Source organism: Apium graveolens, chromosome 8, assembly GCF_009905375.1.
Source record: "Apium graveolens cultivar Ventura chromosome 8, ASM990537v1, whole genome shotgun sequence".
Classification (NCBI taxonomy): Eukaryota; Viridiplantae; Streptophyta; class Magnoliopsida; order Apiales; family Apiaceae; genus Apium; species Apium graveolens.
This window is the reverse complement of record NC_133654.1, coordinates 237,441,077-237,461,599: the sequence shown is the minus strand read 5'-3', so window position 1 is coordinate 237,461,599 and position 20,523 is coordinate 237,441,077. Positions and strand designations below refer to the sequence as shown.

The 20,523-nt window shown below is 36.9% G+C and overlaps 1 non-coding gene across 1 annotated transcript; it reads right to left on the bottom strand.

Annotated features, from left to right (window-relative positions):
• Positions 1-19,496: 19,496 nt before the first annotated feature.
• Positions 19,497-19,603, bottom strand: LOC141681083 (small nucleolar RNA R71). Its single transcript, XR_012558526.1, has one exon. It is a non-coding gene; the product is annotated as a small nucleolar RNA R71 (small nucleolar RNA).
• Positions 19,604-20,523: the final 920 nt, after the last annotated feature.

Here is a 20,523-nt window from a genome sequence, read left to right as displayed (position 1 = left end):
TCTTCCTGTTTATCATTTTATACCTTCAGGGTAATATGAATTTCCCTATGCTTCGATATAAGTGTTGTTTATGAGTCAGCTTATTGATTTACATTATTTATCATGTTGTTATTATAGAATTGGATTATTTTTAAATATGGACCAGATTCATGGTCGGACCAGATTCGTGGTCATGATAGGCCAATGTGTGCCTTGGATCCAGTATAAAGAGCAAAGATGTGAGCATTGCTCGGGGTTAGTGCATGACTGATCAACAGCCTAACCTTGGTTTTTAAAATAAAAGTGAATATCCAATTCTAATCATTGCTTATCAGGAAACTTAATTCCTTATATCATTTCAATTGATCATTGATTAATCTCAGTGTTGTCATTATGACTTTTGGATCTAGTTAGCTCACTCTTACAAATCTGTTTATGTTCTTTTCCAGTTAAAAAGGAAATTGGTGGCAGCAAGGATCCCCAGAAAAGTGTGTGAGCTAGGTTTCCAGGTTAAAATGGGATAAGCTAGCAGAAGATGTTTGTCTTAGTTGTGTTGAAAGTTTGTAAGACTGCTTTAATTTCAGTTGTAAGATAAATAAATTGGTATTTGGTATGTTGTAATATAAATAAGGTTGTGGCTTGTGGGCATACTTTAAACTGTTGTGATCCGTGGTTATGGTAAGTAGGGTCATTGTATATATATTATTTTCATAAACAGGTTTATATATGGTGTGTGTGTGTGTATGTTATGGACCCCAAACTTCTCATCCGGGTTTGGAGGGCACCACAGGTTTGGTATCAGATCTACAGTTTAAAAGTCAGTGCTGCAAGCCTAGATTATCGGGAATGGGTAGAGGGCTAAGATTAGGATTATGAAATAGGCAAATAGAATGTCGAGAGGTTGAGTGTGGCTATACGGTATATTTTAGTATAATTTGTGATGAGATTCGAGATTCTTGTCTAGCAGCGTAATTTTCAGATAACAGCGATGGCAGATTCCTTAATCCCGATATCATCTTATCATTCGAAGCCTTCAGTTCGAAGACCGTCATCTGATCCTCGCCCTGCTCTTCCACCGGTGTCAGCCATAATACCTGTTGTGAATGTTGTACCACTGCGAGCTATTCCACCTCCTTGTGTGAGATAATCTATTCAAAGACCCCCACCTGCTGATTCTGACTATACCGGACATTCAGTGGCGGGTGCATCTTTTCAGTTTACTCCACACCCTGTTCCATACCATAAGTATGAGACTCTTCTTTTGGAAGGAGAGGCTCTGTTGGCACAGATTTAGGAGCTACAACATATTATAAGGACTATAGATGTTGACAGGAATGTGAGGAGCTTCAAAATGAGATTCAGGTGACCCGGAGAATACTTGAGGCTAGACTTCATGGGGTTACTTGTGAGTATGCAGCCCCAGATGCTCTTATGGGGTGGTCCAGAGAGGTATTGGAGGATCTTGCGAGGCTTGGTGGACCAGAGTTTCCCTGAAGCTAGATGACAGAAATAATGTGACAGTTGCCATATGTATAATAGTGTGTAATGCGTATCATCAGACTATTGGTATATAAATAAAATGGACTTGCTAAATAAAGGATAGGCCTGTTGTACCTTTTTCTTTTGTTGAAACGTCTTCACGCTTGTACTACCAAACTTTGACATATATATCAGTACCTTTATTTTTCCAGCATTGTCATTTACATTATTGTACCTGTTTTATCTTACTACACCAGTTATAAACTTTTGTGATGACATGTACCCTATTTCCTAATTGTTTACATTCTGTAAAGAAGCATGCAATTTACTTGGTTCAACCATTAAAAATATTTTCAAAAAGAGATCTTTCTATTTTACAAAAACTTTTCATAAAAAGGATTTGTTTTAAAGGCTAAATAAGTTGTTTGATTCTTTACAGAAAATGCCTTCCATAAGAAATACCCGTCCTACCAACCAGAACGAAGAGACCAACAACAACACCCAAGATAACAATAACCATAATGCAAATCCAGGTCCCATAGACCCAACTGTAGCCCAGATTCTTCAGATCTTGGCTCAAGAGATAGTCCACCTGACTCAACAACAACAGAGACAGATTAATACTCAGGTAACCTTTAAGACCTTTCAGCCGGTGTATCCACCGGAATTTAAAGGTTTTGTAGATCCTATTGAGGAAAAAGTATGGTTGAAGGAAATTGAGAAGGCATTTGCCTTAATCAAGGTGAGAGAGGAACGGAAAACTGAGTTTGTGAGTTACTACTTGAAGAATGAAGCCACCTACTGGTGGGAAAATGTTAAGACATTGGAAGGTATAGATGATGTTATATGGGATAGATTCAAGGAGTTATTTTTAGAGAAGTACTTCCCTGAGTTTGTTCAAGGTCAAATGGAATTGAAATTTTTGGAATTAAAGCAGGGGAATATATCAGTGGCAGACTATGAAAGTAAGTTTGAGGAATTATCTAGGTTTGTACCATCATATGTGGACACTGATAGGAAGAAAGCTAAGAGGTTCCAGCACGGTCTTAAGCCATGGATCCTAGGGAAGGTGGTCATATTTGAGTTGGATACGTATGCGGGAGTTGTGCAGAAAGCTATGATTGCGGAGACAGAAAGTGAAATGTCACAGAAGGAGAAGGAAAGTAAGAAAAGGAAGTTTGAGGGAAATGAAGGACAGTCCCAAGCAGGGAAGTTTCCAAATTTAATCAGAGGAAAGGTAAGTTTCAGCCCGGAAGGAATCCAAATTTCAGAAGGAAGAATGCAAGTGATGGAGTACAAGGTAACCGTCCAGCCACGGGGAATCAGCCAACCCAGCAGAGGCCAGTTTTACCAAACTGCCAGGTATGTGCAAAGAAGCATGGAGGAGTTTGTAACAAGATGAATGTGGTATGTTACAGATGCAACCAGAGGGTCACTATTCAAGGGAGTGTCATAACCAGCCAGCAAGAGAGCCTGCAAACAAGGATCAGCCTACCTGGAATCAGGCAGGCAAAGTTCCAGCAATTGGGTTCACATGTTTCAAGTGTGGAAAGCCATGACATAATAAAAGGGATTGCAAGACACCAGTTCCAGTAAATAATGCGCTGAGAATCATGGGAGCTACTCCAACAGTGAATGAACCTCCCAGAGCTAGAGTTTATGACAAGAACGACCTCGCCGGAAAATAAATCGAATCGCGGCGTTGGAGTTTTGCTCGAGTTTTTCAAGAGATTTATGAATCTTTTGCTTGAATTGATCACATATATAAGCTTCTGGAATTCAGAGTAACAAACCCCGTGAATTTGGTGTGTTTCTGGGCATTTTCAGGCCCCCGGAAAAGCTACATGGCCCCATGGAGTCCGCCCGGCGAATCGCCGGAAACGATGACCAGGGGTGGAAAAATGTAGTTTAGCCCCGGTGCTTTTCCCTAATTTATATATTTAATACCCAGGTTTTAAAAACTTACAAAATTTAAATTACGGTTTTATATATTTTCAAAAATTAAATTATCTATTTACTTATTTTCAGAAAATAATTTTTCATTTTAAAATTCCAAAAATTCATTATTTATTATTCTGAAAATTATTGTAATTCAAAAATAAATCAAAATTGTTTAATTAATAATTTTAGTTAATAATTAATTATTTAATTAATTAATAAATTTAATATTAATTGATTTAATTAGTGATTAATTAATTTTAATTAATTATTTAATTAGATTTAATTATTTCTTTTGATTTAAAAATTTAAAGAAATAGTTTCAAACATTAAAATATTATTTTAAATTATTTTCAAAGATCTATAATTTTTATTAAATTATTTTAATGCAAGATGCGGGCGTTTAAAACCTGTTATTTAATAATAAAATGATTCGGAGACCCGTTTTAATTCTAAAAAATGTTCAAAAATTCGTATTAAATAGCTGGAAAATCATTTTAAACCCGAATCTTCTTTAAATAATTATTTTAATTGAATATAGTACGTTCTACATGTTACATGATCTGATTGATCTATAATATGCCTTTATGTGCACTGTTTAACGGCTTTATTCGTAACTTTCAATCCGTACATCGGATTTGGGTGAAATGAAGGGTAGATAGAACCTTGTAACGAATAGAACGTGATAAGAATAAGTATTGATAAATACATGTGATGTCTAACAGAGGAAGTGAGATGTATAAAGGGAAAGAAAGTGGTCGGTGAGTGGAAATCAGTAGACAAGTACAAGTAAAGTAAAAGCGGATAAATAAGGCAAGTATTTCTGCTCTTTCTTATAATGTATTGCAAGTATTTTCGAACTCTCTTTATTATGTTGCAATTATTCCAAATAGTTCTTGTTATATCTTGCAAATAATTTAAAGTACTTAACCCTAAACCCTGATTATTGTGATTGATCTTGAGCCGTAAGCCTTATTCCTTGTAAACCATTGATTGTTGAATTCTCAGATACGAACCATACATACAAGATACTACTCTACAAATACATATATGCCACATATAGATTCTTGATATGGAATTGCTTAACATACGAACCTTTATGCCTGGTATAATAGAAGACCAATCCTTGTAACCATTAAACCATTGGTCTTCTACTTTATGGTTCTTTCCTTGGTTGAAAGTCAATCTTCCTGTTTATCATTTTATACCTTCAGGGTAATATGAATTTCCCTATGCTTCGATATAAGTGTTGTTTATGAGTCAGCTTATTGATTTACATTATTTATCATGTTGTTATTATAGAATTGGATTATTTTTAAATATGGACCAGATTCATGGTCGGACCAGATTCGTGGTCATGATAGGCCAATGTGTGCCTTGGATCCAGTATAAAGAGCAAAGATGTGAGCATTGCTCGGGGTTAGTGCATGACTGATCAATAGCCTAACCTTGGTTTTTAAAATAAAAGTGAATATCCAATTCTAATCATTACTTATCAGGAAACTTAATTCCTTATATCATTTCAATTGATCATTGATTAATCTCAGTGTTGTCATTATGACTTTTGGATCTAGTTAGCTCACTCTTACAAATCTGTTTATGTTCTTTTCCAGTTAAAAAGGAAATTGGTGGCAGCAAGGATCCCCAGAAAAGTGTGTGAGCTAGGTTTCCAGGTTAAAATGGGATAAGCTAGCAGAAGATGTTTGTCTTAGTTGTGTTGAAAGTTTGTAAGACTGCTTTAATTTCAGTTGTAAGATAAATAAATTGGTATTTGGTATGTTGTAATATAAATAAGGTTGTGGCTTGTGGGCATACTTTAAACTGTTGTGATCCGTGGTTATGGTAAGTAGGGTCATTGTATATATATTATTTTCATAAACAGGTTTATATATGGTGTGTGTGTGTGTATGTTATGGACCCCAAACTTCTCATCCGGGTTTGGAGGGCACCACAGGTTTGGTATCAGATCTACAGTTTAAAAGTCAGTGCTGCAAGCCTAGATTATCGGGAATGGGTAGAGGGCTAAGATTAGGATTATGAAATAGGCAAATAGAATGTCGAGAGGTTGAGTGTGGCTATACGGTATATTTTAGTATAATTTGTGATGAGATTCGAGATTCTTGTCTAGCAGCGTAATTTTCAGATAACAGCGATGGCAGATTCCTTAATCCCGATATCATCTTATCATTCGAAGCCTTCAGTTCGAAGACCGTCATCTGATCCTCGCCCTGCTCTTCCACCGGTGTCAGCCATAATACCTGTTGTGAATGTTGTACCACTGCGAGCTATTCCACCTCCTTGTGTGAGATAATCTATTCAAAGACCCCCACCTGCTGATTCTGACTATACCGGACATTCAGTGGCGGGTGCATCTTTTCAGTTTACTCCACACCCTGTTCCATACCATAAGTATGAGACTCTTCTTTTGGAAGGAGAGGCTCTGTTGGCACAGATTTAGGAGCTACAACATATTATAAGGACTATAGATGTTGACAGGAATGTGAGGAGCTTCAAAATGAGATTCAGGTGACCCGGAGAATACTTGAGGCTAGACTTCATGGGGTTACTTGTGAGTATGCAGCCCCAGATGCTCTTATGGGGTGGTCCAGAGAGGTATTGGAGGATCTTGCGAGGCTTGGTGGACCAGAGTTTCCCTGAAGCTAGATGACAGAAATAATGTGACAGTTGCCATATGTATAATAGTGTGTAATGCGTATCATCAGACTATTGGTATATAAATAAAATGGACTTGCTAAATAAAGGATAGGCCTGTTGTACCTTTTTCTTTTGTTGAAACGTCTTCACGCTTGTACTACCAAACTTTGACATATATATCAGTACCTTTATTTTTCCAGCATTGTCATTTACATTATTGTACCTGTTTTATCTTACTACACCAGTTATAAACTTTTGTGATGACATGTACCCTATTTCCTAATTGTTTACATTCTGTAAAGAAGCATGCAATTTACTTGGTTCAACCATTAAAAATATTTTCAAAAAGAGATCTTTCTATTTTACAAAAACTTTTCATAAAAAGGATTTGTTTTAAAGGCTAAATAAGTTGTTTGATTCTTTACAGAAAATGCCTTCCATAAGAAATACCCGTCCTACCAACCAGAACGAAGAGACCAACAACAACACCCAAGATAACAATAACCATAATGCAAATCCAGGTCCCATAGACCCAACTGTAGCCCAGATTCTTCAGATCTTGGCTCAAGAGATAGTCCACCTGACTCAACAACAACAGAGACAGATTAATACTCAGGTAACCTTTAAGACCTTTCAGCCGGTGAATCCACCGGAATTTAAAGGTTTTGTAGATCCTATTGAGGAAAAAGTATGGTTGAAGGAAATTGAGAAGGCATTTGCCTTAATCAAGGTGAGAGAGGAACGGAAAACTGAGTTTGTGAGTTACTACTTGAAGAATGAAGCCACCTACTGGTGGGAAAATGTTAAGACATTGGAAGGTATAGATGATGTTATATGGGATAGATTCAAGGAGTTATTTTTAGAGAAGTACTTCCCTCAGTTTGTTCAAGATCAAATGGAATTGAAATTTTTGGAATTAAAGCAGGGGAATATATCAGTGGCAGACTATGAAAGTAAGTTTGAGGAATTATCTAGGTTTGTACCATCATATGTGGACACTGATAGGAAGAAAGCTAAGAGGTTCCAGCACGGTCTTAAGCCATGGATCCTAGGGAAGGTGGTCATATTTGAGTTGGATACGTATGCGGGAGTTGTGCAGAAAGCTATGATTGCGGAGACAGAAAGTGAAATGTCACAGAAGGAGAAGGAAAGTAAGAAAAGGAAGTTTGAGGAAAATGAAGGACAGTCCCAAGCAGGGAAGTTTCCAAATTTAATCAGAGGAAAGGTAAGTTTCAGCCCGGAAGGAATCCAAATTTCAGAAGGAAGAATGCAAGTGATGGAGTACAAGGTAACCGTCCAGCCACGGGGAATCAGCCAACCCAGCAGAGGCCAGTTTTACCAAACTGCCAGGTATGTGCAAAGAAGCATGGAGGAGTTTGTAACAAGATGAATGTGGTATGTTACAGATGCAACCAGAGGGTCACTATTCAAGGGAGTGTCATAACCAGCCAGCCAGAGAGCCTGCAAACAAGGATTAGCCTACCAGGAATCAGGCAGGCAAAGTTCCAGCAATTGGGTTCACATGTTTCAAGTGTGGAAAGCCATGACATAATAAAAGGGATTGCAAGACACCAGTTCCAGTAAATAATGCGTTGAGAATCATGGGAGCTAATCCAACAGTGAATGAACCTCCCAGAGCTAGAGTTTATGACAGGAACGACCTCGCCGGAAAATAAATCGAATGGCGGCGTTGGAGTTTTGCTCGAGTTTTTCAAGAGATTTATGAATCTTTTGCTTGAATTGATCACATATATAAGCTTCTGGAATTCAGAGTAACAAACCCCGTGAATTTGGTGTGTTTCTGGGCATTTTCAGGCCCCCGGAAAAGCTACATGGCCCCATGGAGTCCGCCCGGCGAATCGCCGGAAACGATGACCAGGGGTGGAAAAATGCAGTTTAGCCCCGGTGCTTTTCCCTAATTTATATATTTAATACCCAGGTTTTAAAAACTTACAAAATTTAAATTACGGTTTTATATATTTTCAAAAATTAAATTATCTATTTACTTATTTTCAGAAAATAATTTTTCATTTTAAAATTCCAAAAATTCATTATTTATTATTCTGAAAATTATTGTAATTCAAAAATAAATCAAAATTATTTAATTAATAATTTTAGTTAATAATAAATTATTTAATTAATTAATAAATTTAATATTAATTGATTTAATTAGTGATTAATTAATTTTAATTAATTATTTAATTAGATTTAATTATTTCTTTTGATTTAAAAATTTAAAGAAATAGTTTCAAGCATTAAAATATTATTTTAAATTATTTTCAAAGATCTATAATTATTATTAAATTATTTTAATGCCAGATGCGGGCGTTTAAAACCTGTTATTTAATAATAAAATGATTCGGAGACCCGTTATAATTCTGAAAAATGTTCAAAAATTCGTATTAAATAGCTGGAAAATCATTTTAACCCCGAATCTTCTTTAAATAATTATTTTAATTGAATATAGTACGTTCTACATGTTACATGATCTGATTGATCTATAATATGCCTTTATGTGCACTGTTTAACGGCTTTATTCGTAACTTTCAATCCGTACATCGGATTTGGGTGAAATGAAGGGTAGATAGAACCTTGTAACGAATAGAACGTGATAAGAATAAGTATTGATAAATACATGTGATGTCTAACAGAGGAAGTGAGATGTATAAAGGGAAAGAAAGTGGTCGGTGAGTGGAAATCAGTAGACAAGTACAAGTAAAGTAAAAGCGGATAAATAAGGCAAGTATTTCTGCTCTTTCTTATAATGTATTGCAAGTATTTTCGAACTCTCTTCATTATGTTGCAATTATTCCAAATAGTTCTTGTTATATCTTGCAAATAATTTGAAGTACTTAACCCTAAACCCTGATTATTGTGATTGATCTTGAGCCGTAAGCCTTATTCCTTGTAAACCATTGATTGTTGAATTCTCAGATACGAACCATACATACAAGATACTACTCTACAAATACATATATGCCACATATAGATTCTTGATATGGAATTGCTTAACATACGAACCTTTATGCCTTGTATAATAGAAGACCAATCCTTGTAACCATTAAACCATTGGTCTTCTACTTTATGGTTCTTTCCTTGGTTGAAAGTCAATCTTCCTGTTTATCATTTTATACCTTCAGGGTAATATGAATTTCCCTATGCTTCGATATAAGTGTTGTTTATGAGTCAGCTTATTGATTTACATTATTTATCATGTTGTTATTATAGAATTGGATTATTTTTAAATATGGACCAGATTCATGGTCGGACCAGATTCGTGGTCATGATAGGCCAATGTGTGCCTTGGATCCAGTATAAAGAGCAAAGATGTGAGCATTGCTCGGGGTTAGTGCATGACTGATCAACAGCCTAACCTTGGTTTTTAAAATAAAAGTGAATATCCAATTCTAATCATTGCTTATCAGGAAACTTAATTCCTTATATCATTTCAATTGATCATTGATTAATCTCAGTGTTGTCATTATGACTTTTGGATCTAGTTAGCTCACTCTTACAAATCTGTTTATGTTCTTTTCCAGTTAAAAAGGAAATTGGTGGCAGCAAGGATCCCCAGAAAAGTGTGTGAGCTAGGTTTCCAGGTTAAAATGGGATAAGCTAGCAGAAGATGTTTGTCTTAGTTGTGTTGAAAGTTTGTAAGACTGCTTTAATTTCAGTTGTAAGATAAATAAATTGGTATTTGGTATGTTGTAATATAAATAAGGTTGTGGCTTGTGGGCATACTTTAAACTGTTGTGATCCGTGGTTATGGTAAGTAGGGTCATTATATATATATTATTTTCATAAATAGGTTTATATATGGTGTGTGTGTGTGTATGTTATGGACCCCAAACTTCTCATCCGGGTTTGGAGGGCACCACAGGTTTGGTATCAGATCTACAGTTTAAAAGTCAGTGCTGCAAGCCTAGATTATCGGGAATGGGTAGAGGGCTAAGATTAGTATTATGAAATAGGAAATTAGAATGTCGAGAGGTTGAGTGTGGCTATATGGTATATTTTAGTATAATTTATGATGAGATTCGAGATTCTTGTCTAGCAGCGTAATTTTCAGATAACAGCGATGGCAGATTCCTTAATCCCGATATCATCTTATCATTCGAAGCCTTCAGTTCGAAGACCGTCATCTGATCCTCGCCCTGCTCTTCCACCGGTGTCAGCCATAATACCTGTTGTGAAAGTTGTACCACTGCGAGCTATTCCACCTCCTTGTGTGAGATAACCTATTCAAAGACCCCCACCTGCTGATTCTGACTATACCGGACATTCAGTGGCGGGTGCATCTTTTCAGTTTACTCCACACCCTGTTCCATACCATAAGTATGAGACTCTTCTTTTGGAAGGAGAGGCTCTGTTGGCACAGATTTAGGAGCTAAAACATATTATAAGGACTATAGATGTTGACAGGAATGTGAGGAGCTTCAAAATGAGATTCAGGTGACCCGGAGAATACTTGAGGCTAGACTTCATGGGGTTACTTGTGAGTATGCAGCCCCAGATGCTCTTATGGGGTGGTCCAGAGAGGTATTGGAGGATCTTGCGAGGCTTGGTGGACCAGAGTTTCCCTGAAGCTAGATGACAGAAATAATGTGACAGTTGCCATATGTATAATAGTGTGTAATGCGTATCATCAGACTATTGGTATATAAATAAAATGGACTTGCTAAATAAAGGATAGGCCTGTTGTACCTTTTTCTTTTGTTGAAACGTCTTCACGCTTGTACTACCAAACTTTGACATATATATCAGTACCTTTATTTTTCCAGCATTGTCATTTACATTATTGTACCTGTTTTATCTTACTACACCAGTTATAAACTTTTGTGATGACATGTACCCTATTTCCTAATTGTTTACATTCTGTAAAGAAGCATGCAATTTACTTGGTTCAACCATTAAAAATATTTTCAAAAAGAGATCTTTCTATTTTACAAAAACTTTTCATAAAAAGGATTTGTTTTAAAGGCTAAATAAGTTGTTTGATTCTTTACAGAAAATGCCTTCCATAAGAAATACCCGTCCTACCAACCAGAACGAAGAGACCAACAACAACACCCAAGATAACAATAACCATAATGCAAATCCAGGTCCCATAGACCCAACTGTAGCCCAGATTCTTCAGATCTTGGCTCAAGAGATAGTCCACCTGACTCAACAACAACAGAGACAGATTAATACTCAGGTAACCTTTAAGACCTTTCAGCCGGTGAATCCACCGGAATTTAAAGGTTTTGTAGATCCTATTGAGGAAAAAGTATGGTTGAAGGAAATTGAGAAGGCATTTGCCTTAATCAAGGTGAGAGAGGAACGGAAAACTGAGTTTGTGAGTTACTACTTGAAGAATGAAGCCACCTACTGGTGGGAAAATGTTAAGACATTGGAAGGTATAGATGATGTTATATGGGATAGATTCAAGGAGTTATTTTTAGAGAAGTACTTCCCTGAGTTTGTTCAAGATCAAATGGAATTGAAATTTTTGGAATTAAAGCAGGGGAATATATCAGTGGCAGACTATGAAAGTAAGTTTGAGGAATTATCTAGGTTTGTACCATCATATGTGGACACTGATAGGAAGAAAGCTAAGAGGTTCCAGCACGGTCTTAAGCCATGGATCCTAGGGAAGGTGGTCATATTTGAGTTGGATACGTATGCGGGAGTTGTGCAGAAAGCTATGATTGCGGAGACAGAAAGTGAAATGTCACAGAAGGAGAAGGAAAGTAAGAAAAGGAAGTTTGAGGGAAATGAAGGACAGTCCCAAGCAGGGAAGTTTCCAAATTTAATCAGAGGAAAGGTAAGTTTCAGCCCGGAAGGAATCCAAATTTCAGAAGGAAGAATGCAAGTGATGGAGTACAAGGTAACCGTCCAGCCACGGGGAATCAGCCAACCCAGCAGAGGCCAGTTTTACCAAACTGCCAGGTATGTGCAAAGAAGCATGGAGGAGTTTGTAACAAGATGAATGTGGTATGTTACAGATGCAACCAGAGGGTCACTATTCAAGGGAGTGTCATAACCAGCCAGCCAGAGAGCCTGCAAACAAGGATCAGCCTACCAGGAATCAGGCAGGCAAAGTTCCAGTAATTGGGTTCACATGTTTCAAGTGTGGAAAGCCATGACATAATAAAAGGGATTGCAAGACACCAGTTCCAGTAAATAATGCGCTGAGAATCATGGGAGCTACTCCAACAGTGAATGAACCTCCCAGAGCTAGAGTTTATGACAGGAACGACCTCGCCGGAAAATAAATCGAATGGCGGCGTTGGAGTTTTGCTCGAGTTTTTCAAGAGATTTATGAATCTTTTGCTTGAATTGATCACATATATAAGCTTCTGGAATTCAGAGTAACAAACCCCGTGAATTTGGTGTGTTTCTGGGCATTTTCAGGCCCCCGGAAAAGCTACATGGCCCCATGGAATCCGCCCGGCGAATCGCCGGAAACGATGACCAGGGGTGGAAAAATGCAGTTTAGCCCCGGTGCTTTTCCCTAATTTATATATTTAATACCCATGTTTTAAAAACTTACAAAATTTAAATTACGGTTTTATATATTTTCAAAAATTAAATTATCTATTTACTTATTTTCAGAAAATAATTTTTCATTTTAAAATTCCAAAAATTCATTATTTATTATTCTGAAAATTATTGTAATTCAAAAATAAATCAAAATTGTTTAATTAATAATTTTAGTTAATAATTAATTATTTAATTAATTAATAAATTTAATATTAATTGATTTAATTAGTGATTAATTAATTTTAATTAATTATTTAATTAGATTTAATTATTTTTTTGATTTAAAAATTTAAAGAAATAGTTTCAAGCATTAAAATATTATTTTAAATTATTTTCAAAGATCTATAATTATTATTAAATTATTTTAAAGCCAGATGCGGGCTTTTAAAACCTGTTATTTAATAATAAAATGATTCGGAGACCCGTTTTAATTCTGAAAAATGTTCAAAAATTCGTATTAAATAGCTGGAAAATCATTTTAACCCCGAATCTTCTTTAAATAATTATTTTTATTGAATATAGTACGTTCTACATGTTACATGATCTGATTGATCTATAAAATGCCTTTATGTGCACTGTTTAACGGTTTTATTCATAACTTTCAATCCGTACATCGGATTTGGGTGAAATGAAGGGTAGATAGAACCTTGTAACGAATAGAACGTGATAAGAATAAGTATTGATAAATACATGTGATGTCTAACAGAAGAAGTGAGATGTATAAAGGGAAAGAAAGTGGTCGGTGAGTGGAAATCAGTAGACAAGTACAAGTAAAGTAAAAGCGGATAAATAAGGCAAGTATTTCTGCTCTTTCTTATAATGTATTGCAAGTATTTTCGAACTCTCTTCATTATGTTGCAATTATTCCAAATAGTTCTTGTTATATCTTGCAAATAATTTGAAGTACTTAACCCTAAACCCTGATTATTGTGATTGATCTTGAGCCGTAAGCCTTATTCCTTGTAAACCATTGATTGTTGAATTCTCAGATACGAACCATACATACAAGATACTACTCCACAAATACATATATACCACATATAGATTCTTGATATGGAATTGCTTAACATACGAACCTTTATGCCTTGTATAATAGAAGACCAATCCTTGTAACCATTAAACCATTGGTCTTCTACTTTATGGTTCTTTCCTTGGTTGAAAGTCAATCTTCCTGTTTATCATTTTATACCTTCAGGGTAATATGAATTTCCCTATGCTTCGATATAAGTGTTGTTTATGAGTCAGCTTATTGATTTACATTATTTATCATGTTGTTATTATAGAATTGGATTATTTTTAAATATGGACCAGATTCATGGTCGGACCAGATTCGTGGTCATGATAGGCCAATATGTGCCTTGGATCCAGTATAAAGAGCAAAGTTGTGAGCCTTGCTCGGGGTTAGTGTGTGACTGATCAATAGCCTAACCATGGTTTTTAAAATAAAAGTAAATATCCAATTCTAATCATTGCTCATCAGGAAATTAATTCCTTATATCATTTCAACTGATCATTGCTTAATCTCAGTATTATCATTATGACTTGCTGAGCTAGTTAGCTCACTCTTGCAAATCTGTTTATGTTCTTTTCCAGTTAAAAAGAAAATTGGTGGCAGCGAGGATCCCCAGACAAGTGTTTGAGCTAGGTTTCCAGGTTAAAATGGGATAAGCTAGCAGAAGATGTTTGTCTTAGTTGTGTTGAAAGTTTGTAAGACTGTTTTAATTTCAGTTATAAGATGTATAAATTGGGATTCGGTACGTTGTAATATAAATAAGGTTGTGGCTTGTGGGCATACCTTAAATCTTTACGATCCATGGTTATGGTAAGTAGGGTCATTGCATATATATTATTTTCATAAACAGGTTTATATATAGTGTGTGTGTGTTGTAGACCCCGAACTTCTGACCTGGGTTTGGAGGGTGCCACAAGTATCTTCAGAATAATTTAATCACCGCGGAGTGATTGGTACATGTCTAACCTCAGCTTGTCCATGACCATCCGGAACACCTCTCTCTCTCTCTCTACCATTCGAGCTTTCCTACGTGTCTGACCAGATCGGGTTTTGTGATGGCCTCTTTTTATCTTTCTCCGTCGCGTAGTACTCAATCTTGAGTCAAAAATATTCAATAAATTGCCTGTTGTTCCGTTATATCCGCATTGCTGATGAGAACCAGCGATGCTCCGCTAACTAACGGAGTTCTGCGTTCTTCATAGCGTCCATCTTCATTAGATTTATAGCCATTGGCATGAGAGTTTCCATCATTGTTTGACATCTTTTCCTTCTAAGATTTGATTGACTCAAGGCCCCTCCTTCTAGCTCCATTTTGTTAACGGAGGAATTCGGTTAACAAAAATTTGAGGTTCGCGGCTGAAATCAAGATCGCAGTAATGGTCCTTCACCGTGAAAGTCATCGTAGTTTGGTTATTCTGATGAATCGGGGGCTAAGATCGCAAGGGTGTTTGGTGGTGGCATATAGAGCTCTTGCTTCTAATATCCTACAATATGCCTACGTACCTCCTTTTATAGAGGATCAAGCCCTACGTAGTTCTTGGAGAACAAGAAACCTAAATGGACGTGGCTTCTCATTTTGTGGCCCAATAGGAGTTGTCGAACCAACTTCCTATTATAACTCGAACATTGATTTGCTTTAGGAGTGCCCTTTAATGTGACCTAGTCACAAAGGCCCAAGGCTCGGTTACGACTTTGGGACTTCACGAACAAGGAAACTCCCTGGTCGGTGGATATCCATGTCCGCTATCGCTACTTTTGTCTATCATAATTGCAGGTATAGCCATGACTTACCGCAAATGCCAAAGCGCATCCTTACCCCCGATGAGGATAATCCACCAGACTACAAGACAAGTTATCCCAAGCGTAGAAGTGCAAAGTGCGAGATAACCCAGAGTCTCCCGCCGAATACGGAGAAAGGGCTCCCAAAGCACACACTAGATGTTTATGACCATTCCCCTACGAGGATAACCCACAAGACTACAGAATGACTCCTTCGTTACATTTTTTCAAGACGTTTGGCTCCCGGAGGGCCCTTTTCCTTCATAAGGCACAGTCTAGGAAAGGTTGGAGTCCCCCAGAGTCCTCTCTCATGCCTAGGGCGCGCCCTAAACGTGGAGAGCTCCCCTGAGACTCATCCTCTTCTCTTATATGATTCTTATGCTTTGTTTACTTTCCAGTTTAGTTGTGTGAGAAACCTCCTCGCTAATTCTTCCTTGTCGTCTCACTTGCGTTGTGGCTATATAGCACGGGGCGCCCCCTAGGAGAGTCTGGGGACATTTCCCCCGAGCCCAGGTCATTCTTCATATCTTGATCATTTCACTCTTTCTCCCTTGGCTTAAAATCATTCTTTATAAACTCCTCATCAATAATTGTTCTTCGTTGTCGTCTTCTACTATAGCGACCGCCGTGGTTTCGTCGTCGTAGCGGTCGTTGCACACTTCCTCCACTATGGTCATTATAATCTCCCATCGTAATGGTCATCGTAAACCTTCATATACAACTTCATCAATCATCGTCATAACTTCTTATCGTCAATAGTCATCGTAAGCGAGACTCATGTAGGGAGAGCCCTATAGGGGGGCCTAGGCTCCGGAGACACGTTCTTTGGAGCTCGTCCATCTCCCTACTCGACGGTGATCCGAACCATTTTCCTGAAGATCCGATAAAATACCACTGGTGATTTTATGGTGTAACAAAAACTATAAAAAAAATTGATTCAGATTTTGGAACGATAAATTATAGAAATCAAGAGGAAACCAATATGTAGGTGCAGTCTTACAAAAGAACCTGCATATTACCAGATTACCATATTACCATATTACAAGCCTGTGATAATATAAAATTAATAAAAAAGAGAAGGAAAATACTACAAAACAAAGCAAAATGCAAGCCGAAAAGGTGGATTTCTAAAAGACAGAAAAAAACAAATTGGAAGATAATTGAAGTGCAACATAACCGACATGTGAAGAAGCAAATAATATAATAAGCTAAAAATAATAGAAATAAAGTATTGTACCGTAATAAATATTGTATCAATAATGTTGCAAAACTGAGAATTTTGATATAAAAACATCTTTATAATAGAAGAAATCATCTGCTATACAGAATTTTAGTTTCATATATCCCTCATTATTGTCCCACTTCTGCTTTTCGGTTCGGTTGGTACTCAATTCTGTTGATATCTTTAATTTCTTTCAAAAACAATTAGTTACTTTGCTCTGTTTACCAAGTTACTTGTGCCTGTTTATGATTGACTAGATCAAAACTATAGCTAAATTGATTGGTAACATCACGGGAACATCACACCGAACCTTTGTTGTAGCAGCGCACAACACAGTTTTATATGAAATGCATAGTCGTTGTTGAGGCTGCTCATGGGTTAGCGAACCCGTTCTAACCAACCCAATCCAACCTTTACTTGGTCCGACCAAACCGAACCATCCAAACCCGTGGGTTAGTTGGGTTAAATTTTTGTTGGGCCGATTATTGTGGGTTGCTTCAAATTTTAACTTTTAAAAACCCTAACCCAACCCAACTCGATCTAATTGTTAAGGCCCAACTCATTTCCATTATACAGCCTCCCAGCCTATTTTCATTTCGGACACAACTTGATGCATTTGCTTTTGCCCATAACTGACTGTGCACTATGTAGTAGAAAAATGAAGTAATAATAATTATATATTTTGAATTTAATCGTAATTTTGGACTAAACTTTTTTAATTTAATTGAACTCGGATAATATGAAGTCGACTATGAGGTTCACCATAACAAGGTGATTTCACAAACTATTATGTTAAACCAATTTGATTGGTTATAGTATTTATCCTTATCATATATTTATGCAGAGTAAAAGTAAATTTCGGTAGTTTGTTGATAAGTGGATTTTATATCTACTTGGAACGCTTCATATCGGCTTAAGTTGGTGTATTGGACTCAAGTATTTGGTGTTTTTGATGTGTTTTGTGTTGATTCATTGCAGGGCGTTAGTCAAAGGTGGAAATGAGCTTTTAAATGATTATAGGTTGATAAGAGATCAGGGAAAGAGTCGTGGAAGTTTGTACGAAGGATGGAGCGTAAAAAAAAAGAAAGCTGTAGAAATTCTACAAGAAGTAGGCGCGCCCGCGCCCAAAGGAGCGCGCCCGCGCCTCATTTGTCAGACACAGAGCGCGCTCGTGCCTGTTCAAGCACGCCCGCGCCAGCCAAATTCTGCAGTATCCTGATTTGATTATAATTTTTTTGTTGTGAGAGTCCAGGTCAACCAGGGATATATATATATATATATATATAAAAGAAGATGTTTTTAAGAAGAAGGAAGCCAAGGAGAACATAGAGAAAACCTAAAGCACACAAGACGGCTAAGGGAAAGAAGATTTAGTTTTTACTTTTGTATTCTTCGATTTAGGCGATACTTTTGGATGCTTGTTTTTTATTTGTTCTAAACCCTAGTACTTTTATATTATCTCGTAGTATTCTGAACTTATTTAGTATCATATTTTCACCGGAACCCATGGTGACGATGTGTTCGATCATGAACTAATCGTTGTCATGGGGTTCTAGCGGATTTATTTATGGATTTCAATAGTTGATTGTTCTAAATCGTTAGTGTGTGGTGATTTTTGATTTCCTAGTATGGTTGTACTTATTCTTCTTAGATGCGTAGCTAACATCTAAGTTATTTTTTAATCTTTATTGAAGCAAAAGTGGATATAGAGGTTTAGAACTTTCCATGCTAGCATAGGTTTATGTATATTGTCATGCATTATTCGTAGTGTAATTTTAACCATCTTACGCTGCCCTATGTAATCTCAATAGATAACTTGATCATTAAACTGTTATGTTTTCAAATCTTATAGACATATAGGATCTATGCATAATTGGTGCCTGCTCAACTTCTATCTTATTTGTGGATGTTTAGTAGTAGGGTATACATATATCAAAAGATAGTATATATTAATTTCGTGTTATTTGATTAGTTGTCATCACCATCACATGCTAAGATTAAAGGCATAAAATCTGAATGAAGTATTTAATGAAGTTAGAATCCCATGTTCTATCTCATATAAGTAAATTAGTTTTATTTTCTAAGTTAATGCATGCTAGTATAATTACTTTAATTAGTTAATCAACTCAAAATTGATACTTATCTTAGCAGTGAATAATAACCTTACATTGTTGCATAAGTGCATATTCTGTTTAAACCAGTCTCTGTGGGAACGAACTTAACTTAATCTTATACTACTTGTGATCGCGTACGCTTGCGTGGTTTTGTGCGAACAAGTTTTTGGCGCCGCTGCCGGGGATCGGTGTTAAATTTAGTTTATGTGCTTGTCATCGGTGGTCGTTAAAGTTCACTGACTCGGATTATTTTCTTACAAGGTTTACTTTGTTCGTGTGTTTCAAGTACTCTAGAGAGCGTATATGCGAACACGTTCTCAATCTCTTAAGGAAACACTAGACGAAGTTGAAGAAGAGGAAAAAGAAGTTTTTGAAAAAGTTGAAGAAGAAGTTTTTTGTTGCAATGGGAGAACCAGAAGCAGAAACGTAAGCGTTGAAGGATTATTCTCAACCGAAAATCAATGACATTCAATCTAGCATTGTCAGGCCTGCTATTGTAGCTAATACCTTCGAAATCAAGCCTGGCACGATTCAAATGGTACAGAATTCAGTCCAGTTTGGGGGTTCTCCAACGGAAGATCCCAATATTCACATTAAAGATTTCATCGAGATCTGTGACACCTTCAAATTCAACAATGTTTCTGAAGATGCTGTGAAACTGAGACTTTTCCCATTTTCTCTGAGAGATAAAGCTAAGAGTTATTTGCACTCTCTACCAGCTGTAACTATTGCTACTTGGGAGGATCTTGCTTAGAAATTTCTTACTAAATTCTTCCCTATGGAAAAGACAGCTGCAATCAGGAATGCTCTTACTCAATTTATGCAGCAATCAGGTGAATCTTCATGTGAAGCCTGGGAGCGCTACAAAGAGATGCTTAGGAAGTGTCCTCATTATGGAATGCTTGACTGGATGGTGATAAATTGATTTTATAATGGTTTGGCAACGCAATCAAGACCTATGCTCGATGCAGCATCAGGTGGAGCCTTATGGGCTAAGAGCTATGAGGAAGCTTATGAGCTAATTGAGATGATGGCCACTAACGAATATCAGAATCCAACTCAGAGACTACCACAAAGCAAGGTAGCAGGAATTCTGGAGGTGGATACAGCTACGGCTATAATTGTTTAGCTAAAGGCGTTAACTATGAAAGTGGATTCTCTGGCTAACTATAGTGTTCATCAGATAACTAGTGTTTGTGAGCTTTGTGCAGGTTCGTATACGACGGAGCAATGTGCTATATCTAGTGAATCAACTTAGTTTGTGAGCAACTTTCAGAGGTCGCAATAACCAGTTCCTGCCACTTATCATCCTAACAACCGCAACCATTCTAACTTCAGCTGGAACAATAATTAGGGTGGTATACAACAGCCTTACCAGCAGTTTGGAAACAAGCCTTTCAATCCTCCTGATTTTCAGCAATAGTTTGCACCAAGACAACAATTTCAGCCACAGGGAATGCAACAACAATCTCATGGAGGCGCAACTCCATCTTTGAATGAAAAATCTGAATGAAGATTTGAGACTGATGTGCAAAAGTCAAGCGGTTTCAATCAAAATCTGGAGAATCAAATAGGGCAAATTGCCAATGCTTTATTGAACCGACCATAAGGAACTTTTCCGAGTGATACAGAAGCTAATCCAGGAAAAAGGGAAGTCAAGTAACAGTTGAAGGCAATCACCTTGAGGTCTGAAAAGGTCGCTAGCCCTAAAAATCATCAAAACGAAGAATCTGAAAAAAATTCCAGAAGGTGGGTGCGCCCGCGCCCATATCAAGCGTACATGCGCCCTTGCTAGCTTCAGAAAATGCAATTCTCGAGGA